Source organism: Pseudopodoces humilis, chromosome 3 (assembly GCF_049639895.1).
Source record: "Pseudopodoces humilis isolate 2021_Gansu_Grassland_sample_001 chromosome 3, ASM4963989v1, whole genome shotgun sequence".
NCBI classification, from domain to species: domain Eukaryota; kingdom Metazoa; phylum Chordata; class Aves; order Passeriformes; family Paridae; genus Pseudopodoces; species Pseudopodoces humilis.
Window position 1 is genome coordinate 6,395,975 of NC_142202.1, and position 23,149 is coordinate 6,419,123.

The 23,149-nt window shown below is 39.2% G+C and overlaps 1 protein-coding gene across 5 annotated transcripts in view; it reads left to right on the forward strand.

The window, feature by feature from the left end:
- MACROD2 (mono-ADP ribosylhydrolase 2) overlaps positions 1–23,149 on the forward strand; it is an 848,220-nt gene that overhangs the window by 109,116 nt on the left and 715,955 nt on the right. The window lies entirely within an intron of this gene.

Sequence of the window (23,149 nt, forward strand, 5' to 3'; positions counted from 1 at the left end):
CTAGGATGTAGTCCATAGGGATTTTTCCTAAAGTTACTGCCCTTCAAACACAACCAAAAATACATGGTACTTAAAGGGCAACCTAGAAAACATCTTCCTCAGGTGTTATTTCATAAAAACCCAGTTTCCTTTATCTTACAAGCGCACAATTATTGCTGGTTTGGGCAGATGCACTTGATGTTTCTGTCGTTTTGGGTTTTTTAAAAATTTTCCATCCAATCCAGTTTCTTTCCCAGGAGATAGCTGCTGCCTTCCTGAGCGTCCTGTTCTTGTTCTCTTCATTAGCCATGCACAAGTGATTTTGGCCACCTCATGCCGGGTTTTGACCAGCATGTTCTCCAGCAGAGAGCCAATGTCTGGGGGAAGGCAGACTCCCGAAAACTGTCTCTGCTGATCCCGGTTATCCTCCAGTTGCACTTATTGTTGGTACCAGAAGACTACAGCGCCAAGCTCCAGTGATTTCAAGGCAGGTTTGATTTCTGTAAATCCTATGGAAACTGCCACATAGGTGCACCTTCTGTGTAATGTTTGAATACTTCAATTGCTGTTGATATCTTTTCTCGCAAACAAAACCAGACAAACTTGCAAGTGTCAAATCTCATCCTTTTTCAAGAGGTTTTTAATAAATTTTTGAATGCTGCTTGATGGATTTGATACTTAGATGTGCAAAATGTTATATTTGTGCTATATTTATTCTGCTAATTAAAAAAAAATTGGCATTGATTTTCCTTGATAAAGAAGGAAAAGGATTTTTTCGCTGTCACTTCAATTATAATCTTTCCCTGAGGAGAGTAAAATCTAATAATAAATTGACTTCAGGTTAAGGTGCAACTGTCTGTATTGATAGTCCTGGCAGTGAGCTGTGCCCTAACCAGCTCAGAATAATCAACTGTATTGCATATACATCTTAATGCACATCTAGCACGTTATAGGCATATGGATACATATGTGCATGTATTATATGAACAGCGATACATCTGGTACTACAGCATGCCCCTGTCTCATCATGTGGCACAGAATAGTGAGCTGTGGAAATGCTAAGAGTTTGGAAATGCTGCAGCTATCCTGTTGACTTTTTTTTTTTTTACTGAGATTCTTTTAAGATGATAGTAGTATTTTTCAAAGACTTTGTGTATTTGGTATTTTTCATGCCTGACTTAGCTGTATTAGTTAACAGATTCCAGGGTTATGTTGCTGTGCCACGTTGCTAAGCCTTAACACAGATCTGTGGGATGCTTATAAAAGATGTATATGGTACTCATCCAGCTATCTCTCCGCTTAATTCCAAGGCTGGCCCAGTGCTTATGGCACTGGTTGGAAATTACAGTACATATTCCTAGAGAATTCCAAAGGGCATGTGAAAAATAATTAGATTTTACCAGGTCACAGCTGCTCTGGAGTACTGAAAGGTCTTTAATGTGCTGTTGCAAGCAGATTTTTGACTGTATTCTTTTATGTAAACTCCATAAATATACTTCTTAAGAACGTGGGTAGCCTTTAAAATACTCTTGTCAAAAAACCTCTTGTACATGGACATCTTGACCACGTTCTCCATTTTTTTTCTTAAAAGATAGGAATTCAAGGTGTCTTCGGATGGAGAAGTTCTGTTGATAAGGATGGAGTTACTCATATGTTGGGAATAAAAATATGAATATTTAACACTGCTGTGCCAAAGCCTAGGAATATAATGAGAGATTTTAATTGAATTTCTAAGTTAAAATAGTGTTTTACTTGTATTTTGTTTATAGAATTAATTCATGCTCATGACACTGAGATTAAAGTTCTTGTCAGCCCTACAGGGAAATTACCTTTTGGAAGACACGGTAATCTTGTTAATGCTTCATGGGCTGAGAGGGTTTAAAAGGTGTCGGGTGGGAAATTCAGAGTACTCATGCTACATTATGTGTTTCACAGAATTTTACTGCAAGTTTATAACGCAAGTTTATAGCTCTTGTAGGGTGCTATTAGGTCAATGTGGTAATGATGATGCCATTTTTTTCTTTTTCTTTTTTTTTTTTCATTCCCTGAACATCCTGATGGTGTGATAACAATTGAAGTTCTGGGAACTCCCTCAGCCAAGGGTTGACCCGAATGACTCTCCCTGTGACTTGACAGGCTTTTTGGATATCCTTTGTCCTGCTATAGATCAGGTTCCCGTCACAGACATTTCCAGGCAGGACATTTATGAAATATTGAGTAACCAAACACCTTAATTGGGAAGTGAAATTGAATCTGAGATCACTCATCCTCAGTGAAGGAGAGGGCTGGCTGTCTTCAAGAATCAAAACTGAACCCTTGCTTCGTTGAGCATCTCAAGGACAGATTTCTGTCAGATAAAGCTGAGAATAAGAGCTTGGTATTCAATGGAATAAGCTGAAATGAGTGTTAGTGGGTCTTAGCTTCAGGCTTTTATGAGGTTATATTGATTTTCCAAAGCAAGCTGTCCCAAATCCAAATTAGGCATAGGCTGATTTGTAGAGACATGTAAGGAGAGAGGACACTACGATATGTGAACTTCAGTATGATACATGTTCTGTAAGATTTCCTGATACTCACTAAGTAGAGTTTCTCAGCATATATATACTGCATTTCCTATTAGATTTTAGTCTTTAAGTGGTCGGAACCATTTCAGAATTAGAATCCAGTTTTGGATATATTCCTTCCAAGTACGAATATCTGTCAAATTCAGCTTTCAGCATTGTACATGTACATAGAGTACCTTGTCAAAGTTGGTGCAACAGCTCTGTATCAAATGCAACAAAAATGGGAGTGTAATCATGCAAGACAGTCCACAGCAGAGCTAGAAAGGTATGAAGAGTCTAAAACTAAATACTCATTTAAAATCAGGTGGGCTCAAGTGTGCTTCTTTCTTTTCCCCTACCAGAGGAATGTGAGAGATAATAGTTGTAATTGTGGTTATTTTGTCTCTCTGTAAAGGCCAGGAGGTTAGACCTCTGCACCTGTATTTTCTGCCATTCCTCCCTCTTCTCTCCATGCTTTCTCCCCATTCTTCTTTCCAGCTCTCCTAAACAGCCCCAGGGAAAAGCCCTGTCAATTCAGAAACACCAGTGATGCAATCACATCTGTATTTTCCCTAAGGCAAATAAACAGCTTTGCTTGTGAGATCATGTGCTATGGGTAGCAAAATTAAGTAACTTAATAGGGTACTTGAAATTGCAAAGCTTTTGAGTAAGGTATTTATTTTTTATTATTTACTGGACATACTGCAATGGGTAAAGAAAGCTGACTAAAGGCCATTCCAGGAAAGCTTGCTCCTAATGCTTAAAGCTGATATTTGTATTTAAAAAGCAATTTCCTCTTATTTGTTAGATGTCAAATCATGAAGCCATCATGACAACATTTTTAGGAGAAACGGTGCTAACTCCTTCACAGCTATGAAGAACATGGAGTTTTTCCTTGCTTACTTGATGAAGTAAGCAATGCTGTCAGAACAGAATAGACTTTCCTTTCACTTGATGTGGCTTTGAAAGTGTGTTAAAAGGAGGAAAAAGAGTGTTCCTCCAAAACAACCTTGAAAACCTTAACTGAGATTGTTAGTAATGTCTAGTTGTATGTGTGAGGAAGAATCTTGTGAAGGAAAAAACCTGCTGTTCTGCCCTCAGGGTAGTTCTGCATTTGCAAATTCACATTTTTATGGATGAGGCCTGTACTGAGCTGAACAAAGTGGTAAATGCATTTTTACACCTGCCTCTATAAAAAGAGTTCCAGTAGTACAGAAATACACTAAAAAAACCCCAACCAACCTGAAACCTTCTGAAATGGCAGAAAAAAAAATCTGGTGCAATTTTGGTCTTGGGCTCTTTCTTGGAGCTTTGTTTGCTGCTTATGCAACAGTTGCCCAGAAGGAGCCTTCGAGGAGAGAGAGATATGCAAGGCAGGGGTGATTCGGGGCTTGCTAAGAAGGGGCTTGGGGTGGATGAGTCCTTTCTGTCCATGTTCTTGTTTTGCCTGTTAATGTTGGAACTCATTGCTGCTTCTGCTCTTGCCTATTTAGATACTGGTCAGACAGTCAGTCGGGCAAAATTCATGTTTCTTGTTATCTTTTCATATGCAGTTTTCATAAATGTCAGTTCTTCATAGGTTTATTATGAAAGCTTGAAAGTCACATGCTTTCTCCCAAGTCTATTTGCAGGCCGTGAAAATAGTTCTTCTGGTCCTTTCTCTTTGTTTTTACTTCCTGATAGCCCAGAGGATTTTCCGCCTTTGTCTTTCCTCTCTCTGTACTCAGCCTCCCTCTGCCAGGCTTTCTGCATACGCCCTGCCTCTTACCCACCTCCTCTCCTCCTCCCGCAGTGCCCAACAGTTGTTTCTCCACACATCAACCCACATGGGAACATTCACATTCCAGCTTCTTATGCAGCCGGCAGAAGCTGCTTCTGCTGAACTCTTTTTCTCTCCCTCACTGTCCTTCTTTGGCCCCTTTTACATGTTAGAGAGTTTCCTGTTTTCTTTCCTCCTCCTATTGGTTGAGCAGTTTCACTTAGGTCTAATCTGGTAAAATTACAGTAGCCAAGTTTTCTGCACTTGTATAATGTATGAGTTCCTCAGTTTGAATATTTAGCATTCTTGGTAAACTCAAAGCAAGTGTATGGGGATACAGTGCTGCTGAAGGCATTAGGCGGTGATCTGTAATCTCTACAAAAATGTACACCCCCTGCTTTGCAGGCAAATCAAATCAAAGCATTAGCACACTATTTTGGCCAAATGCACCACCCCAGTTGTTTGTGTCTAGTCTGTGTTAGCATCTAGCAATGAGCCGGAGTCTGTGCATTTGCTGATTTGCTTGTGTAATACCTGGGTTTGAAATTACGAAAGACTGTGCCAGCGTTGAATATATGAATAACTCAAAAGTGTTTATTCTCAGGAAGGACTAAGTTTACATTGTCTGAACAGATTTATTTAGTCGTGAGCAGGGGTTATTATTCTGTCTTCTTCTGTTCAGCAAGAGAGGCTGTTTCTGGAATGGCTTTGCACAACAGCAGTTAATAGGGTTGGCAGAAAGTTATGAGTTGATATGGTCATTAAAAGTGAGTTAACAGGAATTTTGAAATTTCCCTGGCCATGAGAAATGTAGTGATGAAATTCTGACTCAGGAAAAGGACACACATGCAGAAACTTTATCTTGGTTGAGAAGACAAGTAAGTTTTGTACGAGGCTCAACCCCAGCAACACCATCTGCGTGAATTGGTGTGGGCGCTGGCGTGTTTTCAGCATCTGCTGGCTGAATGTGCTGTGGAAAGATCCTTGAAGCTAAACAGAAAAAAAAGAAAAAGTTGTAAGGCATATGTGTGTGTTCTTTCCCATTTCCTTTCCAAGTAGTACATTATTAATGGTGATTTTACTTTTTACCTGTGAAATTTTGTTTAGAATTTACCTCAAATGCAAAGGAGATCTCATTCCTAAAGCACTGGCACGCTCAGCAGAGGCAACCTTTTTCCTTTGAGTCTCAGAAACACATTCATGTTGGTGGGTTTTCTAGGTATTCCTAGGGCAGTCCTTCTTCAGTTTTCACTCAGTTCCAACACCTACAATGACTAGGGACACTAAGGAGTAAGAGAAGCTCTCCCGCACCAGGTGTCTGCCCCGAACTTGCTGGTAAGCAGGGAAGTGAGGAGAAGGCCTGAGACCTGGGAATTACTTTGAGCAGGTGATGGACATACATTATTTAGTGGGTATGACTTGCTGCTACTGAGGATGAAGTTCACTGAAGTGGTAAGAGGCTGAATTTTCATGGGAATTGGAATCTGAAATTCATTTTAAGCTTTGTATCTGGAGCAGTGTTCCTCATTTTCATTTTTTCCTCCCCCCTTCCTTAATCCGTCTTTAATCTCCTTCCTCAAAGGTTTTGTTCTTTGGCCTTTGGTGAATGCACACTAATTGCTGCTGCCAGTCCCAAGGCCTTCAGGGTACTGTTGGGAGTCCTAAAGGGAAGTTACCTGTAGGAACCCATAAGAGACCTTCAGCTCTGTGACTCAGGAAAACAAAGGCATTTTGGCTGACCTTGGGATGGATGTAGCTGTGCGTGATGTGCAGCACGTAAGAGAGTTGACTTGCCTGAGAAGGTGACAACAGCAGCTTTGTTAGTGAAGAACAGAGTCTGACTCTTTCTTTGAATTCCTTGTTTCTCCTCTCACCTTACAAATAAGAAAACCAAACTCCTGCCTTTCACATATAAAGCTGAGTGTGTTTTTGTCTCCTCTAAGAGTGGTCTACACTGTAGTGGCTTTGTGTCCAATTCATTGGTGGGCAAAAAGAATTTGAAAGCTGCTTTACCACCACTCTCCCACCTGCTTCTCCACCTAAACCTCACTGCTTTTCACTGAAGGTTTGTGGCATTAATGCCAGAGGCTTTGTCTCCATTGCCTTTTGTAAAAAATGTCAAAGGCAGGCCTAGCTCTGCCAGGACAGCAGGTTAAGCACAAGGCCTGTAGCACAGTCGTTACAATGTAAGTGATGCCATGGGATAGAGAGATCAGTGATATATTCTCCTGAGTGGTTTGGCCTTTCATTTGGCTTGGTACTTTAGATGTGTTTTAAAACCAGAATATAAATCTATTTCTAATCTTAAGGTATTTTTACAAAATCTCAGTTTTGCACATTGCTGTGAAAGCAAAAGCTATGTGGTGGTGGTATTGACAGGGCTAGCTGGACCCATGATCTGAATCAAATATGATGTGTCTGTAGTCCTAATTAAAGCATTACTGTATCTCTCTCCACATAAGCAGGCTTTCAGATACAGTAGAATGTGTGAGAACTATTTAATTACCACTTATTGACAAAGAAAATACAAAATCTTCATTTGAATGAGAGAAGCAGACACAATCCCTCATTAAAACTGGAGTAGTACTTGACCTTAGCAATGATTCTTTAAAATCATGCGTTTCTCAAACCACCAGCAGCCCAAACTAGCACATCATTTATAGGTTTTGTTCACCTGATATGTACCTCCGTGTGTCTTCGGTTAGATTAAAAACCATGCAAGATGCTTGTTACAATAGTAACATAGTTTTGTACATAAAACCTCAAATCTTTTACAAATAAATTGACCGTAGTACCCTCTGAGATGCAAAGTATGATTTTTGAAGGTGATACTTGAAACATCTGCTTTTGTAGTTATAATGCACTGAAACCAAAAGTTTGCCTTGCAAATGCCAGCAGATGCAACACCCAAACTGCAGGAGAAGCTCAGGAAGAGCTGTTAACAGCTGCACTGGGAAATTACCTTCATATTTAAATATGAATGCATCTAAAAATAGCCCCAGTGAGAAATGAAAACTCCATTTGTTGTTAGCCTGCCTAGTATTTGTCTTTATTTCTAGTTGATGTTATTTTACATATTGTTCGTGGATATAACAAAGCCTATTTCATTTCTTCTTGATCATTTTTCCCAGGGGTTGTAGAGAGGTTCTGATTGCAATTGTAAATTCTTTAGCGAACAAGTCGTGATTGCTATGGATTGTTCAGCCACAATCATTTTGAGCCTGTGCAGGGTCAGCTCTGTGCTCTCTGTGCTCTGTGCATGCAGTGGAGCCTAGAAGCACATAACGGAAGGGATTCAGGTTATTGAGTTCAGGTCCTCAGTACTCCAGGCAAGAGCATCTAAAAATGGGTCTGTGCAATACATCTGGTTGGCTGCTGCTGCAGAGAGCAGCCCCATCTCCACTTTTGCATCAGCTTGTGTTTGGCCAGGCCTTTAGTCAGCTCAGCTGCCAAAAATGCAGACTTCCTCCCAGAATGTAATATGTTTTGCTGGTGCTGCTTTTCCATGCAGCTCATGATGGAGCCAGACAAGTGCTGGTGCCTGTGGGACCATCCTGTTCCACGGCACTTTGGTTGTTGGATCAATTTGGTCGCTGCACTGTGGAGCTGAAGTTGCCTTTTGTGGTCAGCTTTAACTGTACTGCAGGTATGCTTTTCAGATAGGTGAAAAGACAAGTTTTAGGTCATTAGGTGCTCTATTTAGTCTCCATGGATTTAATGGAAACTTCCTGTGTATGTGTGCATGGAATGGTTTCAAGTCAAATCCATCCACTCGAAGAGCAGATGAGCCAGCTCTGAATGACAGCCAGCCACACGGCACGTCACAAATTGCTGCTGGCTCAGTTTCTCTTATTTGTTTATTTACTTCACCGTTCTGAGCTGCCTGCAGAACAACTGCAAAGCCCTGCTGCCTGCTAGTTACGGTTTTGCACCCACCATCGCCGTTCAAAACTGACTTCAATGCTGCATCTGTGAACTTCTGCCTCAGAGGTCTCGTACAGACATGTTCTTAGTAAATGTACGAGTTTGGCATATGCAGCTGTCAAATTTCTTACGGTTTATGTCGCCTGTCATATTACTACAAAAACATTTTTCTTCTTTGCTTTTCAATTACTGAAACTAAAAAAAAAATACTCATCTGCTTCTATAACTTGTAATTTTACATCTACTGTATTTCTAATAACAATAGATGCCATAACATACTGGGGCTGTTACTGTGGAATTACTTTGTTGTTTTCCCGATGGTCTAAGGATTTTAATATGTTGGCCAAATGCCTTATTGAAAGGATTGTGGTATTGGCATGGAAACTGGCACTTCTCATCAAATTGTGTGGCAGCTGTTCATTTTGTCGTGACTGTAGCAACCCTTTGCTCTCGCAATGTGGTGCTTGCGTTACTTAAGGTTTCAAGTAGAAACAGTCTCATGTAACTATTGATGAAACGTGCAGCTTATTCTGGGAGTCCCTGAGCAGTGGGTGCTGCCAAAGACAGGGCAGGATCTCTTCACTATTGTGACCAGTGACTCGAGGAAATAGAATGAAGCTGAGTTAGGGGAGGTTTAGATTGAATATCAGGAAGGGGTTTTTTGCCCACGGTGTCGGTGTGTAGTGAACAGGCTCCCCAGGGAGGTGGTTGCAGCACCAAGCCTGACAGAGCTCCAGGAGCATTTGCACAATGCTGTTAGGCACATGGTGGGATTCTTGGGATGTGCTGTGCAGGGCCAGGAGCTGGACTCGGTGATCCCGATGGGTCCTTTCCAACTCAGCATAATCTGGGAATCTATGATTGTTAATCCTTTGTAGCCAGCTCTGAAGTCTACCTGCCTTCTCATCCTAGGGTTGTTTGGGTGCATTCCCTTCTTAGAGATGAAGAGAAGTTATTAACATTGACCATTAGCTGCTTTTGGAGTGACTGCTGGGAAAACATCACTGTACCTCTGCAAACCTAGGAATGCTGTGCAGAAACATAGAGAATGTCAGTTTGTCCTTTGCTATGGTACCCCAATCTGTAGAATGCTGTGTACTGAGAAAACATATTTACCTAAGCTGGGTCAGAGAGCCAGGAGGACACGGTAGGGATTTGCATTTTCATTTTGGCGAGCAAACACGTTGCTGTGTTGTGTTCGCGGCAAGAAGCAGAGGTAGATGGGAATGAAGGCAGCTGTGGCAGCCAAACCAGGAGTCATTTACCATGAGGCATCGCTGCAACAGGCACTGACCTGTTGCTGGCCTGTGAAGGGTTGTACCTTTCCACTTTGAAGCTCTACAAGTTTAATAGTTTAAACCCAAAGGCTTTCAAATTCTGTTGGATATCCATATAATACCATGAATAGCTTTGCATGCGTATTTTTTATTTCATCTCGTGGCAGTGATATGCTGCCTGGATTATAGGCATCTTTTTGAAATTGCTAATTAAGATTCCTTTAAAGTTTTTGGATTTGCAGACTGAGCTGTCTTCTGTATTGTTTCAAAAGTGGGTGTTATAAATTTTGTAGGCATTAGTGTGTTGTTTAGAAAACAGATGTTATTTGATATCTTCAAGTCATCTGACTTTTTCTGGGTAAGAGGGAAAGCACTGCAGACAAAGAGGAATTTTAAAACCTGGGCTCTCAATTTGTGTGTCCTGTGGCCTGCCAGCTCTTTTACCTTTTTTCTGGATGGCTTAGTCATCCATCCAGTTAGTGGTAAGTCTGCTTTTGTGTAGGCACTTGAGGCCTGTGTTTTGGGTCTGTTATTTGAAGTGGAGTTCATAGCATTTTAAATTTTAAAACCATTACTTTGTAATAGTATATTGCAGTGGTCTGCAGGGGAGAAAACAAATTGGTTAGTACAGGAGTAAATAATCTCCTAGTATAAGGAAAAAGAAAACGCATAGAAGAATGAAGGAAATATTTTATGGCTTCTAGAGCTTTTTTAATAATCAAATGTGACTGCTTTTCTCCCTGTCTGTGCTCTGCACACATATGCACATACATATTTTCCTTACATTCCAAATGTTTCTGATCACAGCAGCTAGTTGCCGGCACAAATGCTGTTAGGAAAATATCAGTCCTAGAAACAGCAGCTATTGAAAGATTAGAAGTGACTGAAAACAAAATCTTGTAGAAGAATTTCTAATGTTATTGTAAAATAATTTGTTGCTGCACTTGCTCTGCTATGGCATGATTAAGTACTGAATTTGAATCAGCTTTTAAAAGAAAATGCTTAGTTTCATTCCACAGCACAATTGGCAACTAAATAAAAGTTCAGACTGGATTTTTTTTTTCAGCCCTCTTTTCTCAGAGAAAGAAAAATGTACATAGGGTCTTTTGTATTTTGCAGAGAGGAAGTCTAGCACAATAGACCGTCAGAGGAAAGCAATTCCGATAATCAGTTTTCTGTACTACTTATTACAACTGGTCAGGACTGAGGTTTAATTAAATTTTAGGGGATAAAGGACAATAGAGTGTGCTAAGGATGGCGAGTCAGCTTAAACTTAGAATTTCCTGGCTTTAATCCATTTCTGTGCCAACTCAGTAGCACTTCAATGTATGACTTCAGATGGGGTTCCCTTCTATAGAAAGTAATAACTGTTGAGGTTTTAGAAGTTTTCCAAGGTCTCTTTTGACTTCCAGAGTAATTAATCGTTCATGAGTGGGTAATGGGAGTGTGGCACCTGAGAATGCCCCCCTGTGTGCCAAGTTTCAGCAGTGTGGGTTTACACAGTAAGTTGGCAAGTTTGTCAGCTTGTCATTGTTTTTAAAACAATACTAAAATACAGTGATTTCAAAAGGGTAGTTTATTAAGAGCAAATGCATTTTGACTCTTAAATGTTTTGTATCAAGTTGAGAGAAGATGAAAATAGCCTGGTGTGCCATTATGGCATTTAAAGTGACCTTCTGCATGATGGGGCCCAAATAACCTCCTGACACTATTTTTTGGTATCACAGCTGTCACAGGCACAGCTTCAAAAGGCATCCTGTCTTCCAAGGTGAAGAGTCTGCTGCATATCTTAAATATGAACTGTTGCATGCTCGTCCTCCAGACTGCCTGTTAAAACCTGTTCCAGTTTGTGGTCTGCCTGGTGGCAGTGGTGTTGGACATTGTCAGCAAGACGAGTAATCTGTGCGATGAGAATTGTCACATATTCTGGGGTTTGATGGCTGCTGGTTAATCACCCCTACCTTGCTGTTGGATGTGTATTAATTACATTCTTCTGCAACAAATTTCCTAGGTTTTGGAAGGTTTGGATTCCTTCTTTAGAGCTTTCCTGGTGCTTTTCTAGAGCCATTAACATTTTCTCCACAGGATGGATAAGTAATTGCTTCAGTTCGTCCTCAACCAACAGCACAAATTCAGAATAAAAAAGAATTAAACAAAATTTGAATTCTTTACTGATGACATTCACACTTTGGCATGATTTTAGCCACGCTTTTTGGTCAGACTGGCAGTCTACAGACCTTTTAAAACCAGTTTTGTAGAATTCTATTTCTCAGGCACATCTGGAGTATTAAGAAAAAAGAAAAGCAGAAAGGACTACCTTGCAGGGTGCCTGGAATTTTGCTTTTGTGTTCTTTAATAGTCATAAGAAGCTTGAGCTGGTACTTCTGCCCTGCACTGTACTTCTATACTACTTTAATGTTTCTTAATGAACAAGTGCCACTGTTTAGCATCCACTTACATAATTATTAAATAATTAAATAAAATACACTAATTGTGGAGAACCCCAAAACACTATGTTGAGATTTGTTTATTTTTCCCACTGTGAAAGAAGACACTGCTTCACAAACTTTCCTTTTCATGCTTGTTCCTTCACATACTTTATACTTTTGTGGATGATATGCTCAGCTAAACTGGCATGTTATGCACAGTCTGTGCTGCACTTTTGCATTACAATAGTTTTTCCTCAGTAATGATGTGAGAAATTAAAAAAACTAACATGATAAATCAATACACAACCTGTTAATTTGTGGTCCTGCATGGTATGGGTTGGAATACCTAAAATTTGAAAAACTTTTAAGCTTAAAAAATATGCTTGAAATTAGTTAATTCATATGCAGAATAATTTTATTGAATAAATTAGAAACCATAATAAAATGGAGGAGACACCTATGAATTTTGCTGATGCATGATTAAAGTGAAAACTGCTTCACACTACCTAATTGTATAAACAGTGTTAGTAAGCCTAATTTTATAGAATGTAAATATTTGGATTGGTATTTGTCATAGCATTTAGTTAGGACAAGCCCCTATACTATATTTATTCCCAGCCTAAGACATATGCTGCTTTTACACAGATGTTCCAAATCAGTGTATTTGGGCTGCTTATTCCCACCTACTTTCATGAATCATTTGAAAAGGGAGGATGGAAAACACTGACAATTTTAGCAAATGCAATTCCAGAAACTCATTAATAAGCACATTTCACACGCCCCCCAAACCTTGAATTAACAATAAATCTGATATGGGAATGTGAAAATGATACTACTGCCCATTTTTCCCAGTGTTTGTGCTGTGAATGGTACAGGGAAGGCTGCTCAGTGATGGGCTACATATTGCTTTTACAAAGACCAATTTTCTACTTCAGACAACAAAAGCTCTAGATTTTTTTTTGTTTTGTTTTGGTTTTTTACATTCTAATTGCTGAAAAATTATGTCAGCTAGTCTTGCTTATCATATAACAATAAAGCTTTAGGGCAATTGACCTGCTGACCTTAATTCCCAGGAAACTGTCACATTTCTTCTTTATTCCTTTGTTCATCCTAACAATGTGACCCAAAATACTACCGAGCTTTAAAGTTTCTCAGCGTAGTAAGGTCAAGCTTTAGTCACCATAGTTACAGTTCAGCTCCGCGGGTCAGAGGGCAAATAGATTAATGATGTCAGACACATCTTTAAATGGTTCTTACACTGCTTCGCCATGCGGTGAGCAGCTGAGCATATTTGAGATGACAAAGGCCTCCTTAAGTCTTGCTAATAGGAGGATCTTTGGAGACGTCTGATGGAAAGGTCCTTTCCGCTGCCTTCAATATCGAGCGGTGGTGGGCACCGGCGGCGGCTGCTTCGCTTCACACTGTCAGAAGAATATTGCAAAGGGGGGATAAATAGCTGCTGCTCCCTTGTGCTTCTCGTTCTGGGCATCCGATTCCTTTGTCCAGGATTCAGTCCAGTGGTTAAAAGCCTCAGAGAGGATGTAAAACAGTAAACTGGAAGAATATATTACAATTCTCGATGAAAGACATGCGCTTTCCTCCGCAGTGGTGAGGTGAAACCAAGAGATCTGTGGTTGGCACGCCTGTTTCCTGGTAGTTATTAATAAAAGCCCTTCTTCATACATGTAATAGTCAGATATTAAAAACATATCTTCATTCTTCCTCTAGATAATGAAACTTTTTAAATTAAAAAAGGAAATATGGCTCACTTGATGACTTAAACGGGTTCCTTATGGAATAGGCCTTGGTGGTTCGGTCTCACGTAGCCCGTTTGTATCAGAATTCAACAGGACTAAGTAGCTGTTTGATCATTTTACTTTACAGGCAAGAATGTTTTTCCTTTATAAGATCTTATTACTTGCGCACCTGCACTACTGCACTTTTTTCAGAGAGTGATGCATATTGCACAAAAACGAGAAGCTCTGGGTGACTTGACATCATTGCTATGGTGGTTAAAAAAAAACGAAAAATAAACCGAAAAGCCCCCAAACCCTAGCAAAGCACTTTCACATGCACTATATCCCAGTATCTTCAGCAAGCTTCTGATTTTGAAATCTGTGTGAACCATGAATTTATTCTTGAAATGGAAATCCATCTAATGGCTTCTGTAGGTCTCTAAACTGAATAAAAAGAAGAAAAACTTTTGTCCTGAAGTATGGAAGCAGCATCAATATTTTTTTATTATATGTGTACACTGTCCTTCATCAAAATGCATTATCAATTCATCATTGGGTAGCTGACAGCAGGGAAGTAGGAGCTGTTGATGTAAAACTAATTTAGATGAAGAGGGGAGTCAGAGCCTTTCTGCAACAGTGTCCTGATGCTGCTGGATGGAAGAATATTATCAGTCCTGCAGAGGACTTTGTTACCTGGTGCTGCATTGCAACTTTGTGACTGGCAGAACTGTGTAGTATTTCCTCTTCAATCCTCTGGAATTAATTGCAGGAGGAGAATTTGGACACCCAATGGTCAGCAAAATAAATGCTGATCTGTTGGGTTTTATTCTATTGGGCTGTATCAAGGGCATAACAAACAAGTATTTATGTTTTTTCAGAGTCTTTAATATATTACTTATGCCTCTGAAAGGTGCACTGTTAGCTTTTTGGATCCTTTTCATAAGCCTTTTTTATCTTTGTATTTGATATTTAACAGATTCTGTTCGCTTCAGCTGAAGTTCTGAGAGTGCAGTGTTGTTGTTATTCTAATACTAATGAAGATTAGACCACTCTAATCAGGTTTAAATATTTTTTTTTGTTGTTGCTGTAAGATGAAAAAAGAAGCTCCTTATTTTCTGGTATTACTTTTCCAGCCTTGTAGGGTATATTATAGCCTCTTTCTCTATAGCTTTCTCATTCCCTTGGCCAAGTGCAAAGTTTCCTTTTCTTCCTCAGAGCACTAATCTAGTACTTGAATTAAGTGCTGCCCCATTTCTTGTGTTCAGAGGTGCCCTTCTCCACCAGTCCAAATTGTTTCACTGATACTCACATTCTCCCCTGTGAGAAGTTGCTGCTTTTGAACCTACTTTTTCACCTGAAGTAAGTTTTGATTCCATCAATGCATAGAGTCATGCATGGAAAGTTTTGGGTTGGAAGGAACCTTAACAATCATCCAGTTCCAACCTCCTGCCACTGACAGGAACACTTTCCACTAGACCGGGTTGCTCCAAGCCCTTTTCAGCCTGACCTCAAACAGTTCCAGAGATGGATCATCCACAACGTCTCTGGACAGCCTGTTTCAGTGCCACCCTCACAGTAAATAATTTTTTATTAATATCTAATCTAAACCTACTCTTTGTCCGTTTGGATCTATTCCCCCTTGTCCTATCACTCTATGCTCTTCCTTCTTACTAAATATCAATTAATTTAAAATCAACACATAATCCCTCTCCATCTTTCTTGCAGACTCCCTTCAGGTACTGGGAATGTCACCCCTAAGCCTTCTGTTGTATAAATTTTTTCAAGCTTATTAGTGTTTTTGAGACTTTCACATGTCAGCTGCATTTAAGAAGTTAACTGATATTTTTGAAGAATATTTCTCGTAAAGAGTAAATGAGTTTGTCTTGGCCTTGGGAAAACTGAGGAGTTCCATGTGTATGGCATAGCTGGATATACTAAGTACTGCAGCTGGGCCTGTGGCATGGAACCAAAGTGGGAGAGGGGGTGTGACTACACAAGAACCGGGGCAGAGCACCAACAATTCACATTTGTGGTAAATCATGGATAGAGCACTGGGTATGGAACGAGTGAGGCACTGCTGGTCCTTGAACAGCTGCCATATCAGGACCGGGAGAGCTGTTTTCAGACAAAGATATTCTGGTTCAAGGTGAAAAAGCAGCTGCTGCAAACTTTCTGTAGGAAACTCTTCCACTTGTTTCCTCACAGCTCTCTGCACCTTTCAGTTCTTTATCGGTAGAACAGCTCAGCTAAGGGACTTCTAAATGTGGCAGGTTCTGGACTGACAGCACTTGTATCCCCTGGGAGCTGTCAGATACTGTTGCTGGGGTTCCATTTGCCTGTGATCCTTCAATGATTAGTAATGACACTATTTCTTTATGGTCATTATTTTGAGGGAATTTTATGTGATTGACAGAACCACATAATTAAGAAAGATGAAAAAAAAAATCCACCCCAAACTTTGAGCTTGCCAGCTCTCAAAATGTGCTTTGTGATGTGGGAAAATGTGTTTGTCATTTTGTAGATGTGTTGATTTAGGCATTGATGATGCAACTTAAGATCCCTTGGCTTCTAGAGCCTTACTATGTGTGCTTTACTGGCCTGTTTGAATCATTAGGAACTGCATCTCAAATGGAATTATTATTCTGTAACGCTGCAGCAGACAAAGGTTAGCCTCAGTTTCCATGTCCTATTCGTGAAGTGTGTTAAAGGGGCTTCTATCTCCTTAACAGATGGACAGTGATTCTCTGCTGGATGCAGAATATTTGGATATAATAAACTAATTGTAAACCTGGTTAAACTAATGCTAGAAGAGTAAAAAATGTATTAGAATCTCTGGCTACAAATTTTCATGCCGTATCCTTCCAAAAACCCCACCAACATCAAAGGAATTTGCCAGTTTATTAGTGAATTCTGGTAGGTTTTAATTCAAATGTTTTGACAGTTGTTGTAGCCACATGTTCTGATAGATTTTTTTGTGTCCATTAAGCACCTATATCCTTCACTGGCTTCAGTCACAGCATGAGAGCTGGCGGTGAGCGCCTTTGCAAAACCTCTGCAGAAAGGGACTCCCTTTGTCCAGCTCCAGAGATCCCGTGGAATGACCGACAGCAGAGCTTGCTTTCCCTGCTTTGAACATCCAGAGCCCTTTCGTTTGCAGCCACTTTTAGGGGTTCCATGAATTTTCTTTGTGCTCCAAAGCCTTGCTCCTCCACTCATCCCTGTGTCCGAGCTTTCATTCCTGGTGAAGCTCAAGGCACTGTTCTGGCCCATGTCTTCCCCTATCTGAAAGTAATTCTTCTTCCTGATGGTCTTGAGGGCAGCCTGTGCTAGTCACGTCAAAGGTCTGGTTTCTTTCAGGGCAGTGCTTGATAGGGATGGAAATTTCCACAATCCTTTCCTGATGTTAATAGAGGAGCTCTGATTTATGAGAGATATAATTCTTCCAGTTTTAACTTTTACAATTCATGAAGCCGCTCGTGCCTGGGGTATTATTAGATTAGGTATCCATTTTCTTAGTAAAAAACGTGTATAAGTGGAGGCTCAACATGAAGATTCAGAGAGGGAACTGTAAAAAAATTACTGAATAATATAATTATTTTCCAGGATAATTTGTTTTATGCTAACCTTACTGTGCAAAATGTGCCCAAGCACAACTTGCAGTGAATTGCAGTCTACTCCTGAAAAACAATTTTCATGTATGATAATTAAGTAACTTCTGATAACTGTGTGCTATCAAGTACTGTGAGTTTTTTCTTTTTCAACACAGTGTATAACAAACCACTGCTGTCCACATCACTGCATCAAAATAAACCTGTTGAACTAAAGTTTTCACCATTTTTGTGTATCAAAAAATTTATTTGGGAAGCTTGTAATGAAAACTTGCCAATGTGGAGTACATTCCCAGGACTTCAAAAGTGGCACAGAAGCAGATTTTTCGAGGTGATTTCCTAAAACTGGAGGCTTGGACCATTGCATGTGTGGTGTGGTTACGTGAGTGACTTGTGTTCAGTGACTTTTAAGCCATTTACCAATTTAAGACAAATGGGAAATAAATGATGGGGGACGAAACCTGTAGTAGCCAAATCTACTGACATGCTGCCTTTTTAATGTGAAGTTTATAGAAACCCTTGAGTGTCGTGTCTGATCTGATTGTCTGCCATTATAAATGGTGTCTGGCAGAGTGGATGTAATTTGTGTACAGAATGAAACAAGTGCTTAAGGGTAAAAAGCAGCTTTTTTAATATAAACACTAGCATAATGAAGGCTGCTTATGGAGGCCTTGCTATTTTCCTGTATTAAATCTCATCATTTACTGTGCAGCCCTACTTAGGTAATGTTTCATTTTAATTCCATTCATAGTGAACATTCTTATTTTTATAAAGCATCTGAGATTTCTTTTTGGTCAAGAACTCTTTTGAAGTGCCCAGGAGTACTACTTGCAGCTGCATAAATGGTTTGGCACTGTAATTATGATCCCATTTCTCAAAAATATATGAGAGAAGAAACAAAAAGGGGCTTCCCCTAATCTTGTTTACATCAAAAAATGGCCAGAACAAATCAGAGACTATAAAAATAATAGTAGCAGATGTAGAGAAAGTCAGGAGCAGGCAAGGAGTTGTGGGAGGTACATTTTTTTTACAGATGTTTAGAGCAGAAACTAAATAGTGTGACATACCTAATTTTGTAAAAATAATATTTAAAAGTTGATTTAGAAGCAGATTCAGAAAGAGGGAGGTGTTTTTCCCTTGATAGAACTGGAGATAGGGTAATCATCTTAGAGAACTCTTGAAAATCAAAAGGCATAAACAAAGTTCAATTTAGTTGTACATGTGTATCCTTTCAGCTGGCAGACCAAATTATTCTGATTGTTTCTCATCAGATTTTAGTCCTTCTGTTCCATGCTGTTTATATTAACTTCCATTAACCTACATGTTTTGAGTGAAAGTTTAAAATGGGCTATGAAAATTGCTTTCATCACTTCTTGATTTTAAAATAAGCATCAACGCTGGATTGTTCTGTGCCTATAATAGATTAGTTTTAATCAATAGCGTATTGATAACGTACAATAACAACCCAGAATGACTGCATGCCTTTAAATGGAAGTTTAAATACTTAAATATTTTTCTTTCTTTTTTGGTCAGTGATTTGAACAGGTTTGCAACACCCAAAGAAAGAGTTGTGTTTATTTAATCCTAGAGTTAGATATTCAGGAGTTTCTGCTTTTGCAGTTGAGATGTCTTACTGCATTTTAATATAATGGACTTAAAATAGTGAATCTATAAATTGAGAAGCCTGAACTTGCTGCTTCCATGTACAGGTTAGCTTTGAGTTCATTTTCCATTCCTTCAAAATCATCAGTGATGAATATAGTCCAAGGATCCAGGAGTATATATATGCATATATTTTAAGCATTGTTGTTCACTGAATAATTAATGTGTAAACTGCTCATAAAGCTTGGCCAGTAATGTACCTTTGAAAGGTATTACCATCAATATCTGACACGACTTTGATTTCCACTAATGATATGTAACCAGGAAGACTGCTTAATCTGTCACTGTGTATAAATCACTGTAGCTGGGTGGTCAAGGAGACCACTGTATTTGGTAGTTTGAGAATGTAAATCCCTAATCCATCACTGGCAAACTGGATTTCTAAGTGCTGCTTTATATGTTCTGTTGCAGGTCTTTGTTTATAGCATATTTCATGGGTTTGGAACTCCTAAGAGGTGAAACTGGGCAGAAAAGCATTTATTTAATGCTAAAATCCCAGCACATAATGCTCATTTAAATAAAGAGAACTAAAATGTAGAGCAACAAAAGGTGAATAAACTATGAATGAGCTATGAACTACTAACCAGCTGTTACATTCCATTTTAGAAGCAAAACAAATTAATGCAAAGGAAGGGGGGAAAAAAACCTAAGGAGAAAAGAAAAGGATTTTTGAAGCAGAACACAAATAAACAAGTAGTGCCAGGAATGGAGCAGGAGGCTGGCACAGGCAAGGGTGCAGGCATTAATTGTTTGGTAAGGCACACACAGACATGGGGTGTGTGAACATGGGGTGTTTTATCCTCACTCTCCAGCTGAAGAAGTAAAGATGCTTTAGCCAGTGCTATGGAAAGACTTGGTATAGAGCCAAGATTGGAACTGGGTTTGATCAGCCTTCAGTGAGAAAGAAGCAAAGGCAATTAGAAAGCGATGAAGAAGCTGTCGACACACTTATAGAAGCCTTTGCTGGGTGGAAAAATTATTCCGTGTAGTAAGTGACATGTTTGGGTGACAAAATATCATCGACTTGGTAAGAAATTAGTTCATTTCATGCAATTACTGCACTTACCTGCAGAATCACATCTTAGCCTGAACCTGTTGGAGGAAAGCAAAGGGAACAGTGGGGATTCATATTTCAGGTCTGGTGAACAGTGGAGAAAATAGCCTTAATTTTTTTTATTGAGTAAAAACTGTCTTTAGTATCCAACTAAATTATTCCCTTTTGGGAAGGGAAAACAAAGAAGCCAGAGGATAATGGAGATGTGAGCGGTAAGTGTGATGAGTTGAAATAATCAGACATTGCTGGAAAGTAAACTTTTTGAGAATATTAAAAGTTTTACACAAAGAACATAGAGGAGTCTAAGTGAATCCCAGCCTTTTGTATGCATCACATGAAGTAAGCGTCCTGAAAAATAAATTACTGTTGAGTACTGTTTGACAGTCTGCAATGTATTGAAAACTGCTTAAATAATCATGAACAAAGCAGTGCAGTCAGTTGATGAATCGGTTGGCCATTTGCATTTTATGAAGATTTATTAGTATATATGTTATTTTAGGGCATCAGGCTGAAATGATAGATAAGTAAACCTGTGTACTTTGAAGATAATCCTTAGTTTGAAGAGTTCAGAAAAAGCCAATGTAGAAAATGAAGTTGAGGAAAGGAAAAGGGAATTACCCTTCATGGAAAGTGTTTTGTGTATGCAGGGGAAAAAAGGTACCTGGTAAATAAAAAAAATAGGGTAATAAGTGGTTATGGTGAGAAGGCACTTAGTAAATAACAAAAGTTATGGGTATTATATCATAACTTGGTTGTTCTCTGAAGAATTGAAAGTTGGGGTTGTCCCCTAGTTGCAAGTAAGTCAGGTACTCATTATACAAAGCAGCACTGGCCATGCCTAGCCAGCCAAAGCCTCTGGAGCATCCCATCTCTCATTTTCAGAATCCCAGGAAGGTCAGCCATAACCTCGAGATCTGCTGTCCCATGTTGTCTCTTCCCCCCTCTGTGCAAGCTGGTCTGAAGGTTGGATGGGAACAGAAAATTGCTAACTGAGCCCTCCCCTTAAAAGCTTCAGCTCTTCACTTTTTGCATCAAGCTGAAAATGGTTCTTGTGTCAAGAAGTAAAAGCAAGCTAATATGAATTTTTCCTTAGAAGTGAGAGGGTGAAGGATATGAGACAGGGATAAAGCATTGAACAGAACTTAAAAGGCAAAGCAACACTGCTGTGTCTTAATTGGATCCTATAAAAACATTTACATCAGTATGGTAGCTACACTTTTGTCGTTGTTTTTGCAGTCTCTGAGACATTATAGAACAATCATTTAATTTCTATGTTTACTTTGAAATCAACTAATGCAGAGTGCTCGGTTTTTTGGTTTATGACTTGTGTTATTGCTTCACTGTATTAAAATCCTCTCAAAGTTCTTTAACCAGCACAGATCTGTTGATAATTGAAACCTGAGAATCAGCTCTCTAAACAAAGGTCAGATATTTTTTTTCTCCTATGCTAGAATAAATACTCATTAAGTACATTCCATGGTAATAGAAAAGCTAAACTGAAAGAATATTTCTAGTTCTTTGGTTCCCTGTTTCTGGTGAGTGAGGGCATTTAGTAGTGTGCAGGAGTAGAGATTGTGAGGCTGATGTGGAAGCAAACCCTGAACAGGAGTTACTTGGTCCATAAAGCTTTCTGACTTGAAGTGAAATTATTTGCAAATCCCAAAGTACCAAAAATTAATAGGCTGAGTTTCCTTGGTTTGGACAGAAGCAAACTGATTTTTTTGACTAATCTATGCACATCTTATATTACACTCTTAACAAATTTAGTTCTGCTATTAAGAAGCTTTCAAAAACAGAATAATATCCCCCCTTTCTTCTAGAACTGAGTTTGGAGGGGCTTTCTGTGTCATTCTTAAAGCCCCACTGGTCATAGTTGACCCCTCAGTCTTTATACCCAGTGCAAAGTCCATGTCCTGCACCCAATTTTCAGTTTTGTCTTTAAAACTGTAACAGGAACTTGTAGCAGAGTGCAATTTTATACAGCCATCTGGCTGACTTTCTTCCCCTGTTTAAGCAGAAACAAATATTCCTTCTGATTTTGGTGACAAGGTGCTGTGTTCATAATTTGAGTACTGGTTCAGGACAGTAATTGCTACTGTGTGACATTTTGTGAATTGATGCCACAATTTGTCAGGTTTTCATGGATTTTAGAATTACACTGGATCACCAGTCACTGCTGATTATTGCTTTGCAGCGCAGAATTTTAAGAAGAAACAAAGCAAAGATGAGGTTTCATGGTTAGAGCAAGCCCCGAGCTGCATTCAGTCAGTTTCAAGGGAGGCTGATGAAGCGTTCTGGAGGAGCTTATTTCTGCCTATGATGAGCTGCTTAGTTGATTGAATAGGTGATTCAGTTCCTGACAGCTGTCAATCTTGATGTTTGCTTCTGAACTTCTGTTTTGCCTCATTCATCTTAACCTCTGATTTTCTTTTCAATTTTTTTTTTCCCCCCCTTCATCTCCTGTGCTCATTTCCATTCTGGTCTCTCTGTTGCCTCTTTTGCGTGGTGAACCTTTCATCGCTTTCCTGGAGTCCCCTCCACGTGCAAAGATTAAAGCAGGCTGCTTGTTTTAAATTCTAATTAAAAAAAAAAAAATAGAATCTGCAGGAAAGATGTTGTATTTTAAAATCTTAAAAAGCAATCTAAAGATGAGTAATTAGCTTCCCTTTGTCCAGAATGGCTAAGATAAGATAGTGAGAGAGATATATAAAAGATACCACAGTTGGGAAATGGCTGGTCAAAAATCAAGACTAAAATATCAGAATTAATATGTATGTATCTGTCCAAACAAATCTTTAAATGTGCTTTGACCATCTCCTAAATTGAGTTCCATTGAATTTTTTCCTAGGGGAAAAGAAAAACCCAACAGGAGAGGGATGCCTTTTAAAGTTTCTCAGAATTTATCCTAAATTAAATTTTTTTGTACACACAGGACCTACTCCACAGCCTAAGAATAAAGTATTGTTTTTTTTGTATCCAGTGGTGAATTATGAATAGGAATGCCTAAAAAATGGAACACTACAGTAGTTTCCAGACTATTGACTGAAATTAGAGATGTTTAATACTTCATTTCTTCTAGACTGACTCTCCAAGTACTGTAGTTGACTAACCTTGCAGTTTTAAAAAATAATTAAAGTTACATACATCATGCTATTTACTGAACTGAAAATCAAATGCA